Here is a 15,444-nt window from a genome sequence, read left to right on the forward strand (position 1 = left end):
TTTCTCTAAAGAGCGTACAATCTGAAACTCTCCATTAAAGCTAGTTTGGCTCTCGGTTCTCTATCTTCCACTTCGGTATATTTCATCCGCGCTCAGCATTACATACTTCTCCGTTTATTAAGCCTCGGCCATCGCCCCTGTCGGGCAAGCACCGATAAAGCGCTCCTCGCGCGCCAAGTGGCCGTCGGCCGACGTCACCTCTACCGGCCGGCGTCAAAGACCTCGGAGAAACAAAGTGTCACAGTATACCGCACAAACACACGCATAAACACGCACACAAACACACACACACACACACTCGGCGGTTGCCCCTTTGTCACCGCGGCGCCAGGCGAGATGATTTACGACAACCTTGCTCCCCGTTTCGGACGAAAGCGACGGTCGGGAACTTGGCAACGTCACGAGACGAACACGATGCTCTGAGAGAGACAGAGAGAGAGAGAGAGGGTGCAAAGGCAGAACCTTGAGAAACCGGCCGATGATAGATTTATACATACTACTCGCACCTTCGTCGTCGTCTTCGGTTCGACGGTATTAGCAGCAGCAGCAGCAGCAGCCAAGCACGTCGCACGTTTCACGGGGCGCGGCCTCAGAGGAAGAGGAGGATGAAGCAGGGCCCGGGTGCAGGACGACGCGGTCCTGTTCGATGACACCGCGAAAGCGCGCACGCCAAGTCTGCGTGCGTCACCCACCAGGGCGCGCGCGTGCTGCCATACAGTCCGCGCCGCCTCCACGTCCCGGAATGCGTTCTCGCTAAAGAGGAACGGCCGCACGCCGGACGTTGTGCTTTTGTTTGTTCATCTATCCTTATTTCTTCTTCGCTCATCTCGGTATGTTTGAACTGCTTCCGGCGATCCGTCTCGTTGGTGGTGTTGTTCTTGTCGTGTAGTTGTTGTCAGTTCTGGTGGCGGTGGTCGCGTTGATTAATAATGTTCGCGCGCGCCCTCTAGATAACGACAGTACCCGTTCCGGGCAGCGCAGAGCTCAAAGACCCAAAGAGAACGGTACAGTGAGTGATTGTTGCCAAGTGACAACACTGTAAGTTACTGAGTGGCAACACTGACCACACTCGGCATAGCAAAAGTAATCGTCGACAAGCAAGGCCTGCAAGTGCGTTTCCCCACGCGCAAGGTTTGACCTAACCAAGATGGCGAACCTCAGGGTAGAATGGTAGAACTCGCCCCACCGCAACGTCCGAGCTATCAAAACGCCTGTCTCATATACTATAACTAGCAGGAACGCTGCCATCCTGGTTAAGGCAAGTTAGATTTGTGGGGAAAAAAAGTCCACTTACGGAATTCTAGCGTACACGTCTTTCGGTTGTTTTAATTTCTACATACGCGAAATGTCGGTTGAACCCTCTCGCCTTCTAAGCGACGTCTTCGTCGTCGGAGCCTTCCTCGACCCAGTGCGCGTGACTCACTCACTGCTCGATGCTCTGCGGCGCGGTGTTTATGTGATCTCTCCTTCGGACCACTCCCTTTGCTCGCCACTGCGTTCGCAGCCCCCCCCCCAGCTCGTCGTCACTCACTTCGCACCGCGCATTTTTTCCCACGCTTTCTTTTGGCGCGAGCGGAGGCGTTGAGAAGTCGTCGTCCGGTGGTGTGTGTCTGTGTGTGTCTGTGTGTGCGCGCGTCTGCGCGGTCGGTTGTGGTTGTGCGACCCAAGGGAAAAAAGGGTCATCGGTCGTGGTTAAATGAACCCGCGTTTCGCAATTTCCTCCGAAGAATCCCATAGTATATAGTCGCTGTCGTCATCCCTAGCCAGAGAAACGGAACGCGATGTGGCTGGCAGAAAAGGAGGGTAGCTAGCGCTCGGTAATTTTTACTGCTAAGTCGAATGCGGATATATCGAATCTGAAGGGGATCGCAGAAAAAAGTTCGATATATAAAATAAAAATGTTATGCAAAAATTTTCAAGGGGATCTTACTGCTGTTCGCTATACACAATAATTCGTTATATGCGGGTTCGGTGCGGGGGGGGGGGAGTTTCATCTGGGGACTGTCCAGCAAACTATTAATAATTAGGTTGCTAATAAGCATATTGTGTAAGTTAAAATTCAAATAACATTTCATTGTTTTATTTTTGTACAAATGTAATCCCCGTGGCGAAAAAAAAAAAAGGTGAAAAGGTTAAAATTTTTCGTAATGCGGAAGGCACTACGGTTCTTATAAGGGATTTTTTTTTTTTTGATTAGGGGACACAAGAGGCTCGCGTTGCGCATGCGTACACAAGCCGCTCGCTTCCCCTAATCTCTCCCTAAGTAAAACGAACTTGAAACGCGATCATGTCCTTAAGCCGTCTTCGGCTATACGATGATGATAGAGGAAGTGCGCGAAAAAAAAAAAAAACTCGGTCAACCCAAAAAAATATGCCGGCCAAACAGCCGACCGTGAGAACGGCTCGCTGAGACGGAGCTAGCGCGCATCCGAGGACAAAAAAAGAAAAGAAAATGAGGCGGCGAGGAATCCAAACACCCCCCCCCTTTCCCACCGCCCAACGTGTACACGTCGTCGACGTCGCATCGAGTGGACAAAACACAGCCACCACGTAGAAAAAAAATAATAAGAGGGCATTTACAGCTCCCTAGATCGCGCCAGCACCGTCCGAAAACAAACAGGTCGCCGGGAACGAGCGAAGAACACAATCCCAAAGCTGGCCAACGCCTGCGCAAACAGCATCGCGGGCGCTGGCGCGTGTGAACGAAATAGAAAGCTTCGGAGAAGCGACAAGTAGTAGTACGCGCACAAATATGCGGCGGCGGCGTCGTTTTGGTTGTGGAAGCGTGACCAGAACAAAAGGACCCGAGCCAGGCCGAAGCGAATGGCTTCGCTCGGCTTTCTGTCGTGTAACTTCTTTTTTTTTTTCCTCTTTTTTTTTCTCAATCATTCGATGACGACGCGCCTGTGCGGAACTCTAGATCGGAGGATCGCCGCTTCGGTTCCGCGTAGTCCTCGCGGCAAGCCGAAGACGACGTTCCTCAACAAAGCCCGTAGCTATGTGACGAGGCGGCGGCGGCGGCGAGCAGCTAGCGCTTCGGACAAAAGCGCCCCCTTGCGGTTCCTGTACGAACAACGGGCGTGCGAGCGTTCGGGCACAGTGAAAGGAGACGTTGGGGGGGTTGAAGGCGACCGCTTCTTCTTCGACTGTCCGTTTAAACAAGGAGAGCAAACGCCTCTTCCTTTTCTTCTGTGTTCCGTGTACGTGTCGCTTGCGCGTCTCGGTGACCATTAACCGCGAAAGCAAAAAGTGGCACCTCTGTGAAGGGCTTGCTTCGACTGCGGTATGCGTGCTTACGAGTGTGTGTGTTTGTGTTTCGGATCTTTCGGACTCACGGTCCCGTTCCCACACTCTCAGGCCCCCGCCCGGTCTTCTCAATATCTACAACACAACCTTCGTATTCGTAAAATACATATACCTAAATTTATACGGAACCTCACGGCGACGGCGACGACAAAAGTTCATTTGGAGTGTCCGCAAAATGGCTATCGCAACAAAACGGGCTTCGACTTGAAGCTCTTCCTTGACTTCATAGATAGATGTTAGGAGAATCCCCTTGGAGTGGGGTGGTGGTTGATGCCACTAAACTCGTTGCATTAACCTTTCTGTTGAATTCGTTATCGGTCCCTATGGATCTGATGTTCATGGTAATTAACCATGGAAGCCGGAAGAAGTTTACTGCCCTAAAATCAAATCATTTCGCTCTGCGTGTTCCTTGCCGTAATTCCACCAATCCCCCAAGCCACCCATTTACTATTCCGCACTGCAAATTCATTTGCAGTTTCTATTTCATCTATAGTTTCTGTATTATGACAGCGATGGCTTGGCAACTTCTGAAGACCCGCCGACTCTGCATCATCCTCTCCGTCGATATTTCCCCTTATTTCCTGCCCATAGCCTCCGAGATCTGGCTGCAAGACGGCGCTGCCCACCGCCGATCTCGGATTTCATGTCCTGCCTAAACTGTGTTTCCTCTACCCCTATATAGATAGTTCCTCTACTACTGCGTAGAGTTATTGTTCATGGCTCTCTTTAGGGAAAAAGGAGCCTTATGCAGTAACTCTACTACTGTTCGCGCGTGTGCCAACGTGCGTGAACTTTCGGAATCGGGCCCGCTCACTCCTGCACTGCGCATGCTCCGTGAGCGGGGACCCGGCTCACTCATTGGGCATGTCCTGACTCGTGCAGTTTTCAGCGATCGTTCACGCGGACGGCTTCGTAGCCTTTTGCCGACGCTTGGCGGTTTCTTGGCGCGGATTCGAGGAACTCTCGGCACACCTTGGGGCCCGCGCTGAGAGAGCCAGAGCAGCGGGGAGTCAAGTCTTTGTTGAGAGCAACGTCGTTTCTATACGTCAACCTATAGGCATGCACTTTCGCGGCCGCCTGACCTCTTGGAGTGCTGGGGGCGTCGGCTATAGGTATTGCGGTGGTCTGCACCTGCCGCCAACCTGCAGTGTGTTTGCATTTCATTTAGACAACGCCACGAATGACCTGAGGGCTGCGTTGAGGGCCGGTAGGAATTGTTCGGTCGCGTCTTTTGTAGCTGCGTCTGTCTGTCTTGTCTTTGTTCATTCAAGCCGTCTGCTTTTGCATACAAGGCATAGTAATATTTAGAACTCTGCGGTCTGAGTGCGCCGTTTAGCGTCCCGCAAGGTGCTTCAGTGTTTCCTGCGATGCTATGGCGCTCCTAATTTAGCGCGTTTGTCGAATACCTCTGCAATGAATTCCAGGACAAGGTGCTTGGATACAAGACTGATGCACGACTAACGAATCACTGATGCGTTATGACAAAGAACAGTTATTGATGTGAACTGCATTTCTTTGCAGGTTAATGCTAACTACTGTGTTAGTCACATGATCTGCTGCAGTTGATTGATTGATTGATTTGTTGATCGAGTGATTTGAAGTTTACCGTCCCTGCGCAACACAGGGGCTCACTAAAAACGGCGTGTTGAAGACCCGGGGATTATAATTTCGACTGCTTCAAGCTCTTTAACACCCTTCCGAACCAAAGCAGACGAGCTCTTGCGCACATCGCGGACACTTCGCCGCGTCTGGGGTATACAGTCGAACCGTCGAGCTCAGCAGCAGTATACGCCGCAACCATTGATCCAACCGCCGGCATGCTTTCACAAGGGTCGCCGCGCCGGAATTCAATATACAACGTTATACTCTCCCTGTCATCAGCACTAACCGCAATCTGGCGGCCGGCCGGTAGGGGGCGTCTTTTGTCTCGCCGACTCACGCGTGGCATCTCGGGACACAACAATGCGTTCCCGCGGAGCCTTCTTTCTTTCTGTTCGTCGGCACAATAATCGCAACGGTCAGCCGCAGGGGTCAAGCGGCCGGCGCTAGCCGGCAGGAACATTACCGGCTCGAGTCCTCGCGGCTTCAAGATCACGATATCGTACCCTGCCCCCTCCTCCCACCTATATACGTTGCGGCGATTGAGGAGGGAGACCGAAAACGTCGCGCACACAGACGCGCAATGCGGCGTCACGTCAAAGAAGAAACAGAAGAGGCAGGGTAAGCCGCGCTTGATGTCTCCGAAAGAAAGAGTAGAACGACTAGCGTATACACTATAGTTGATGGTCACTCGCCGCTAATGCAGTTCGCCGCGCACCCTCCCCCTTCTCCAATGGAGAGTGTGACATCACGAGCTCGGAGGACGAGCTTTGTGTCCAAAGAAGCCGGCGAGCTACGTGTTACACGTAGTGGCAAAAGGGGTCGCGAGTATTTTATAGGAAAGAAGGCACGCGGTTACTTAGTAACGGTGAATGGGACCGGAGAGGGAGAAATGCTGCATGCCTCGTTGATGCGGTGACTATTGCAGTCCGCGGAAAAGGAACACCGCGCCAAGCGCGCTGGGCATTATATACGTCGTAAATGGGGGCGCACGATTCGGCATTCCTTTGTACTTTCGCTGCTCTCCGAAACAAGCCCCTCCCCCCCCCCTCCCCCTCTCTCTAATTTCTCTCTCTTCCGGACATTCCCGAGCACCGTGAGACACTTCGAGAACAACTATATACTGCAAAACTTCATAGACGATACGATCTCTCTGTTTGGAGGCATAGAGATCGTGCGACTCGGACGGAGGTGTGGTGGTACGTACTCGAAGTATAGAGGTAAAGAACGGGGAAAGTTTAAGGTCGTGCAGCGCGCAGAAATAAAGGAAAGAAAGGAAGAAAAATGTGGAAGGCAGGGGTCAAACTTCAATGCGATGACTTCGGCGGCGGTGCGGTAATCTTTCATTCGACACCTTGTTCCTCCTCTTCCGTATGATCATCGTCGCGCGCAAATCGTCAAATCAAACGCATCATCATCGCTTTCGCATTATAACGCCGCAAGGCACGGGGACCTCGCGACGTCTTTGTATACCCGACCGGCAAAAAGAACAACTCGACAAGAAAAAAAAAAAAAAAAAACTGGAAAAAGAAAAACGCAATTGAAAGCCGTCCGCTGCGGTGGGAACGTGTGTTTTGTTAAACGCAGTTTTGCCGCCCCCCCTTCAAACCTCGTGATCTCTGTGCGCGCGGGGCGGCGTTATAGTTCACGTGTGTTGTAGCGGCGGCGGCGGCGGCGTCGTCAAAGGTCGCGGGCGCGCATACCGGAGCGCCGACCGCGGCACCGTGAGAACGGAAAGGCCGCGCGAGCGGCGTTTATACTGTGTGGTCGTAGGTGCGTATATGCCGTCGCGGCGTTGTGTGTGCCAGTGTGCATACATAGAGTGATGATGGCACTTGCCCTCGTCGGAGGGCGCTCGCTAATCTATCTATTCAAGGACCCCCCACCCGCGGCAGCGTATAGACGCATGAAACGCGGGCGCTGCATGTGGTCAGCGCCGCAAATGCGTTCCGTACACACATTCCCTTTGCACTCCACTTGAACAGCTTGACGGGATGTGTGGATGTATGTTGTATACGTGGCTCGTATGTACACGTACGTGTGTATGGTATTGGGGAGGGGGGGGGGGGTATGTATGTGTGTGTATGCATGTAGTATGTAGGTATGCATGTATGTCTGTATGTATGAATGTGTTATGTATGCATGTCTGTACGTACGTATGTTTGTTTCGATGTATGTATGTATGTATGTGTGTGTGTGTGTGTGTGTGTGTGTGTGTGTGTGTGTGTGTGTGTGTGTGTGTGTGTGTGTGTGTGTGTGTGTGTGTGTGTGTGTGTGTGTGTGTGTGTGTGTGTGTGTGTGTGTGTGTGTGTGTGTGTGTGTGTGTGTGTGTGTGTGTGTGTGTGTGTATGTATCTGCTGCTCGCGCCCGTTATTAGCATACACGTTCAGGCCAGCCGCTTCACAACGTACGCACAATGAAACGAATGTGCAAACACTTGAGGATATGGTACGTTTGCCTGTGTGGTGTTGAGAGAATGGTTTTCTGCGTATGGTATGTAGTCACGCATGCGCGAACGTATGCATACACGAGAAGTGGTAACCTGCTGCTGTGCACACACGTACGGTGGCGTTGACCGCAACCGTGGTGGCGTCTCGCGTGTGCATCCCGTCCTCTCCGAAGCGCGACCCGACGCGCAACCGTCGGTCGTGGCCACATTTCCCGCGCTGCTGCGAGAACGGGTCCGCGTGTTTGTTTCTCTACCCGGGCCTCCTATAACCGGGCCCTATAAAGCACGCAGTGAGTTCTTCGTAGCGCGCAGCCGCCGATTGTTTAACGCAACAATGGCGTCACCCATAATCGCGAGGAGTGTTTAATGTGCGTGACATCCTATTGTTTCTTCCGTCTTCTGCTTGCCTTCTGTTTGCCTTCTGCTTGTCTTCTTCTGCTTGTCGTCTGTTCTTCTGCTTGCCTTCTGTTCGCCTTCTTGCTTGTCGTCTGTTGCGTTCTTCAGTCTTCTGGGTCGAGCCAACTTGCACATTGTGTGCTTTGCTCATGCACCAGCGGCTCATACAATACGATACGTGGTTTTAATATTTGTACCTCGTTTCACGCAATTTGTACCACTTAATTTCTTTACTGCCTACTTTACTCTTCTTTACTACCTTTACCTAAGCTTTACTTAATCTTTACCTCACTTTCGGAAAGCGAAATAAGGCGCTTACACTTCGTTTTTGTTTGTTTGTTTGTTTTCATGTATCGTTGAGAAACAAATTTCTTATTTAGTCATTATTCAACGTGTACTAGCGCCCAATTAAAGTGTCATGAGCTCTGGCACATCGTACGTCGCTCTTAAGGCTTCCTGCGCGCCACTTTCCTGCGCCATGTGGACAGTGCAATGTGGGTTATCTCCTCACACGGTCAACTATAAATCACTCACTCACTCACTCACTCACTCACTCACTCACTCACTCACTCACTCACTCACTCACTCACTCACTCACTCACTCACTCACTCAGACATATATTGGAATGCACACAGCAGCACTACCTCCGAGTGATATGCTGTGTGCATAATATACTACAAAGACGTATTGTTTGCAATACGAAGGTATCGCCGACCGTGGCATCGTCCCCTCGCCTGAGTATAACGGTGGTGAGTGCGAAAGTCATTTTATTTTATTTTATCTTTAGTTGTTTCGTGTCCATAATTTTTTTTTTAATTCGCGTCGTGTCTCCAATGTCATTTGCATGGGGTCCCGGCCATCGCATGTCGTCCCGCAGACATCTGCCCGAAATCGACCAGCGGAATTCACTGGTGGTGTTGAAAAGGCGAAGCCCGATTCCTAAGCGGCATCACATATCTGGCATGCAATTCCCCTTATAGTAACTCTTGCCGTTTACCCGACTGCTCTTTCCACAGTGACCTTATGCGTCTCTCCTCGTATGCGTGCAAAAGAGGCAAGGGAGTTCGGCTGAGCTCTCAGTGTATTCAAGTCACCGGGGCTGACGACACATTGAAGCATTACATACGCAGGTTGAAGCGCGCGTTCCTATTTCGCTTAAACTTCGCTTTCACTTTACCGGCATACGGGTCATGTCCACAAGGTCATTTAAACAGTCATCTACACGCCTTCCCAGACCCTTCGTAATGTCGTCCCATTAAAATCTGCCCCCCACCAAAGTCGACTCGTGGAACCAACTCTACGGCGTTTAGGAGGCGATGCCCCCCGATCCCTGGTGTGACGTCACAAGGCCCGTGTGCGTTGCCCTTTCTGTAATACCCCTTATCGTTTGCCCGGCTTGTCTTTCTAAAACGCCGTCCTTAAGTATAGATATATACATATACAAGGAGGTTGAAAAGGATGGTCTGGGGAGAGGAGTCGCCGCGAGGGGTGAGGGGGAGAGTAGGTGTTGCTGTCCTTACACACATATACGTACTGGAGAGATGATGGTGGTATATATGCGAAGCCGCCGTGTGGGTGGGGGCGGTCGAGAAGGCGGGGGTCGGGGCATAATGGAGGCGCTCCGCTTTGTGATCACTGCGCGGTGGACGACGTCGGGCGGCCGTGGCCTCGCGTCTTTAATTAGGCCGGCGGCCGCCCGGGCGATTTATGGCTACATCTATACGCGTACAGCTGCTCCCCCCCTCCCGCAGAACAACCGGCCCGACGGAGGACCGCGCTAGCTCCCTTGTTTCGCCGTCCGCGATTCGGTTCTATAGGCACGACGGTGAAGGAGCCCACTTCGCTATTATTGTGAGATAGATAGATAGATAGATAGATAGATAGATAGATAGATAGATAGATAGATAGATAGATAGATAGATAGATAGATAGATAGATAGATAGATAGATAGATAGATAGATAGATAGATAGATAGATAGATAGATAGATAGATAGATAGATAGATAGATAGATAGATAGATAGATAGATAGATAGATAGATAGATAGATAGATAGATAGATAGATAGATAGATAGATAGAAGGAGGTCCCAGGGTTTTAATCACCGTTGTCGGTATACCTCCTGTGCAAGCAAAACGAGTACTTTGAATGCGGGTCGCATCGCAGCCGTGCGCGCGCGCGGAGGCGGTCCGTTTCTCCTGGCCGAACGACGTTTCGAGACGCGTCCCGCTCAAAAGTCGTCGGCGTGTACATTTCTTTGTTCCTTTGTGCCCGGGGGGCACTCCAGCAGGCCGCGTAGGAGGACCACGGTCTCCCTCGCTTTGCCGCGCCGTTGGATATGACTTACAAGATCACCGCTTACCTTATAAGCGTGAATCTCGTATAAGAAACTGCATGAGTTCGAGAGGGCACGCGCGCCGGCAACACTGGTGGAACGTAACCGGATTTTTTTGAGCCCGTAGCTTTTTTAAGGCTGTCAGAGTCGTCTTCGTTATGAACGCATAGCGGCCTCCTTGTTGCCTCAGCCATAACTGAAAACTTAAATTGTGGTGCTTTACGACTCGAAGCAACATGTGGGGCGGTGAAATACGCCGTTATAAGGAAGCGGGGATCCGGGTTAACGTATAACCGGTGTCACACGGTTGCTTTTAATCGCGATCGACCCTGATCTGAATCGAAACTTTCGACCGCGTTGGACTCCCTTCCGCAAATTGAGCAAGGAAGCCAATCGAGACCCGAGAAATTCGATCTGGATCGGGCTCGATCGCGATCAAAAGTGCGCCGTGTGAGACCCGTATTAGACATCCTCGGGGTTCTTTCATAGCGACGCTGACTGGTTGCATTAATTAAGATATAAGGTGAACAGCAATAAGCAGAGCAGTCACTCCTATATACCGTAATACGAGGGTGGCGACGCCGCCGGGAAGTTCCCGCACTAGCTCGCCGTGACGTCATGGATCTCCGTGACGTCACGCGAGGCTATATTGTGTGCACCGTGCTACGCTGCATTCTAATGAAACCAAATGATTCAACCCAGCGATTTTTCATTAACTTGTCCTGCGCCAGAACGCCTCCGAAATACGAGAAAGTACTTTGAAATTCGTGACGTCATACTGGCGTTGTACACGTCATACAGGTTTCGGGGCGGAAAAAAAAAAGAAAATAGTCTGCGGATCCAACGCACTGTTGAAATCGGTTTAAGCGAAGCTTTTACTGGTGTTTGTTATGAACGCTATTCCTGTTCAGCGATAATATTTATCAACTAGAGATCACACGACCCAGTTTATTGGCCTCCGTTTTCTTGCTTCGCGTATAATCAACTTTTCTTTTTCCTCCACCAGGTGCATCAAAATAGGATTTTTGGAGTAATACTTTGCAAGTGTCGACCGTTGTAGTGTCTGATTAAGGTGCGCTCAACGTTCCAAGCTATACCAACTTGGAACAAGCTCCAGCTATAACCATTCTATTTTACAGTTATACTCGACGTTCGCTGCCCCCCCCCCCCCCCCCCCTCAATTTCAAAAAGACCGCGCAAACGTAGCGGCCTGCCTTTGTCTGGCTATTGACCTCCCGGCTTCACGATCGCTTCGCAGCGTCCGTCGGTCTTCCTCTTCTTCTTCCACGTTCCTCTTGTTTCCGTCTCTCGCACGCGGCGCGCTCCTCCCGAAAAGAAAACAAACAAAACCGAGCACGCGTTCCACGTTAGCACGAGAGACGCTGCAGGTCGGATGATCAGCCGGGCGCCCAATCAGCGACCACCGCAGCCCCTCCAACCGCGCCGCTAAAACATCACGTGGCTTTTGTTGTGTCCCACGATGATCGCGATTCCGAAGCCGCCCTTGCCGGACGTCAACTATACACCGGGGCGACGGATCGGTGACCTGTGTCGGCGACTCCTATAGACACACCTCGACTCCGAAAGCGTCGTGCGCAACCAAAGGCCGCCCCTCCCCCTCATCGGCCGAGACGCAGACCGTCGGTCGTTGTGGTCGGCATCGGCTTCACCCCCCCAACCCTGGAGTTGACGCGTCGAGTCGGTTCTGGACCCGGTATTGTGCACCCTACCACCTGTTGTCACTTACATACCTCGACACGATCAACCTGTTCCGGTTTTCGAAGCGCTCCTACTAGATGAGGTTGTCGGGGCCTCTGCAAAGAACGGCATCGCGGCGGCGAACCGCCTGAGTTCGATCTTCCCTGGCTACTTTCGGGTGAGCTCGGTTACTCCCAAGGGTTATCCCTTTCTCTCTTCGCGCAGTATACGTTCCGACTGCTTGCGCGGCAGCTTTGATACACGGATTTCTTCTTTTATTTTTCATTTTTCGGGTTTCTGCATGGAAAAGGGACGGAGTCCTCCTTTAGTATTTGGGGGAGTCTATTCTCCCCGCAGCCGGGAGAGTTTCTGAAACGAATTTCTCCCGACACTCACCTCCTATTGGCGCTCGGAAATCACGTGACAAACTGCCGGGAAGAACTGCCTGCAGGTGCGCACGAGAGCCTGCCAGGTGTGCCCTAACCTAACATAACCTAATCTAATCTAACCTAACCCTAACCTAACCTAACCTAACCTAACCTTCCGAGAGCCAATAGGAGGTGAGTGCCGGCAGAAATTCGTTTCATAAATTCTCCCGAGCTGCCGGGAGAGTAGACACTGCCTTAGTATTTCTCTGTCGTGATGTCGAGACTGTCCCATCGTAGCTGTCTCTCCCGTCTGCGCCGAAAGTATGCACCACAGTGCTAAACTCTTTTCTCGTCTTGGTTTGTCGAGGTGGCGCGCGTCGATCAGCTGTTGATCTAACGTATCAGTGACTGTTGTTTTTCGCGTCGGTGTACGCACACCTTTGTGCTCTTTCTGCAGCCTCAAAGCTAAGCGACGATAGCATATATACTCGTTTACGTGAACTAAGCGGGTCGAGTCGAGTCAGAGGTCGAGTTGACTCATCCCGACCCGACAGCGTGCCAAACGGGTTTGGGGAGATTTAACCCGTCTCTTGCACGCGCGGGTCGATTTAACTCGGACTCGACGTTCGCTCGGCACGACCCGCTATAGCGTTTCCATGAACCCGACGGCCCTATTTTCGGCCCCACAAATCGACTCGACCCGACTTTATATCGAGTCGACTCAAGCGCACCTTATGTGCATGTGCTCGACCACCTTGACCCATAGTCGTAGAAAGCATCAAGGCCTGCAGCCTTGTTGTTTTTGTCTGTTAGGGTCGTTTACTTCGAAAAGGTATGTACAGTCGAACCTGGATATATCGAAGCCACATATAACGAATTATTGCGTATAACGAACAACTGTAAAATACCATTGAACATTTTTGTATAAAATCTGTATTTTATATATCGAATTATCTACATTTCGTAACTTTTTTGTGATCCCCTTCAGATTCGATGTATACTCGGGTTCGGCTGTACATATAAAGCGAGATGATGATGATCATTTGGCAATTTAACAGCATCCGTGCAGGCTATAATGCGCGAACATGTAAAGTGAGATAAGGCGAACTTCATGGAATCGCGTAAGATTTTTTAATTGTTTTAAATTTTCATTTTTATTTCCGGTGCGGTTTTTGGGCCACGGCGCACGTGTAATCGTTATGCGTGAAATCGCACTTCCACCTCTCTATGCCTAAGCGATTGCAAGCTTTAGTAATTGGAGGTCTACCAGCCAATGGTCGGCGAGCGAGAGTGAGACCCTTGTTTTAAACCTGTGATAGCGCTTATCTTACCAGCGGCCACGCCTAAAAGTAGTTGTGTCAGCAGCAATTAGGCAATGGATGACAAAGCGCAGTATCGTTACACATATATACGCTTTAGGAAGATCTCGCGGTCTGTTCAAGTTGCGAGGCCCATAAGGCTACAGCGCAGAGTGCAAACGCAACGACAAGTGCTAGACCAAGTACGTATACTCGACCACAAAAGCTGGAAAGTGGCGGCGTAGCTAATCGTCGAGCGGTAAACCACGACTCACTAATATTTCGGCCGCAAACAGATCAACATTTCGCGAGCAGTATAGTTGTACCTTCAAGTACATCAACTTTCTAGCACTTGCAGATGAAGGAAGAGTCGAAATGGAGCACGGAGTGTATATACGCTGCTCCGATTTCCATATCTCATAATCTCGTACGCATTCTTGTGCACGTGTGTACGCTTCTGTATTATCAGAAATCAAAAGCGATTGTGTTACACGCGCGTTCACCCTTCTCCTCGTGTATTCGTGCCAGAATTGCATAGAGCTCAGTTCGCGAACGCCATGTCGCGCTGACGCCGACCGTTTCTGTGTCCGCGAGGACCTCGCTGGACAGTCATTTCCCGTTACGAATCGGATGTATAGATGCGTCAATTCGATCTCCACGGGATGCACTGGGGCGTCCGGTTGAGATTGGTTTCTCCCCTCGTTATCTTTTTATTTCGTTACTTATTTTATTACTTTATTTTTTTCTGGCGGTATTCCTGTCTCTCGATGGAGCGCTGAGGCCGGACACACGCGCGAATCGATTCGGCAGCGACCCCGATTAGTTCTCAACCTCCGCCCCTCCTATACTTACCCCCACTGAGAGCCCCATCCAATCTTCTTTCATCAGCAATGTATACTCGTCTCCTGCATTAGGGCTATGTTCACGAGATATCCCGATTCCAATCGAACCGTCTCGACTAATGAGTTCCGGTGTGTATTTCGTTCGAGCGCCGACAGCGCGATCAATCGAAAAGAAAGCTTTCTCGTGTTCGACGATGGATTGCAGGGCGATCGGGATACCCTTGTGTGTGTTTTTAATTAGACAGATTTAGCTCGTCCATTCAGACAGCTTAGCTCTCCATACACATACTACTCTTCACAGGATAACTGGTCGCCGGATGAGTGGACGGCCGTGCGTATTTAGAGAGAGGCTTCATAAGCTTGTCTGTAGATGGACCGGTGTCCTAATGAATTGCTCGTGCAGTGCACATCCATAAGTTGTAAACAGTAATAGAGAAACCTGTAACGACGCTGGTGGCGAGACCTTGTGGTGCTTTATCTAACCACAGCTCCTTATAGAAACGTTTCTTGCGTTGCGTTGACGTTCTGGCCGCAGGAAAAAAAAAATTTTTTTTAAGTGTGTCTTAATGTTTACGCCGCTGCCAATGCGAAGTGAGATATGGTTGCCAGGCTGCAGTAATAGTTCGGTGTCCGCTATGGTTAAGCTCTGCAGCCACGAGATGACGCCACCAACGCGGCTGCTCTCGTCTACGTTTCCGGTAACCATGGGTGTTCCGCGAAGGGTAGTACTATACGTGCGGACAAACTATAACTGTACTGTTGAACGTGTTCTCATCTCTGTTCTCGACTTTTTTTTTTTTTCGTTAAGCATCTGTATGCGCACTTGTGAACACAGCCGCACGGACATGTCGTGGTCGTCTTTTGTAACGTCACGTGTCATGCGCAGTCGTTACTGTGGTTCCAGCTCGCAGGCATTGCGGTGCCGATCGATTCGGTGGGAGAGAATTCGGTTTGTCCGCAAACTTGCCACTCACGGAATACCGGAGACACGTGGCACGCACCAAGAATGGCGGTGCTATCAATCAATCAATCAGCATCAATCAATCAATCAATCACTCATTCAATCAATCAATAATTCAAATAAAATGAGCTTTATTTAAACAATTCAAGGAATGCGTGCAAATTTAATAGTTGGACCAGTAGCTTATGTGG

At 50.7% G+C, this 15,444-nt stretch overlaps 1 protein-coding gene across 3 annotated transcripts in view; it reads left to right on the top strand.

The window, feature by feature from the left end:
* Positions 1-15,444, top strand: part of LOC119453103 (protein rhomboid-like) — a 178,426-nt gene that overhangs the window by 134,341 nt on the left and 28,641 nt on the right. The window lies entirely within an intron of this gene.

Source organism: Dermacentor silvarum, chromosome 5 (assembly GCF_013339745.2).
Source record: "Dermacentor silvarum isolate Dsil-2018 chromosome 5, BIME_Dsil_1.4, whole genome shotgun sequence".
Taxonomy (NCBI): domain Eukaryota; kingdom Metazoa; phylum Arthropoda; class Arachnida; order Ixodida; family Ixodidae; genus Dermacentor; species Dermacentor silvarum.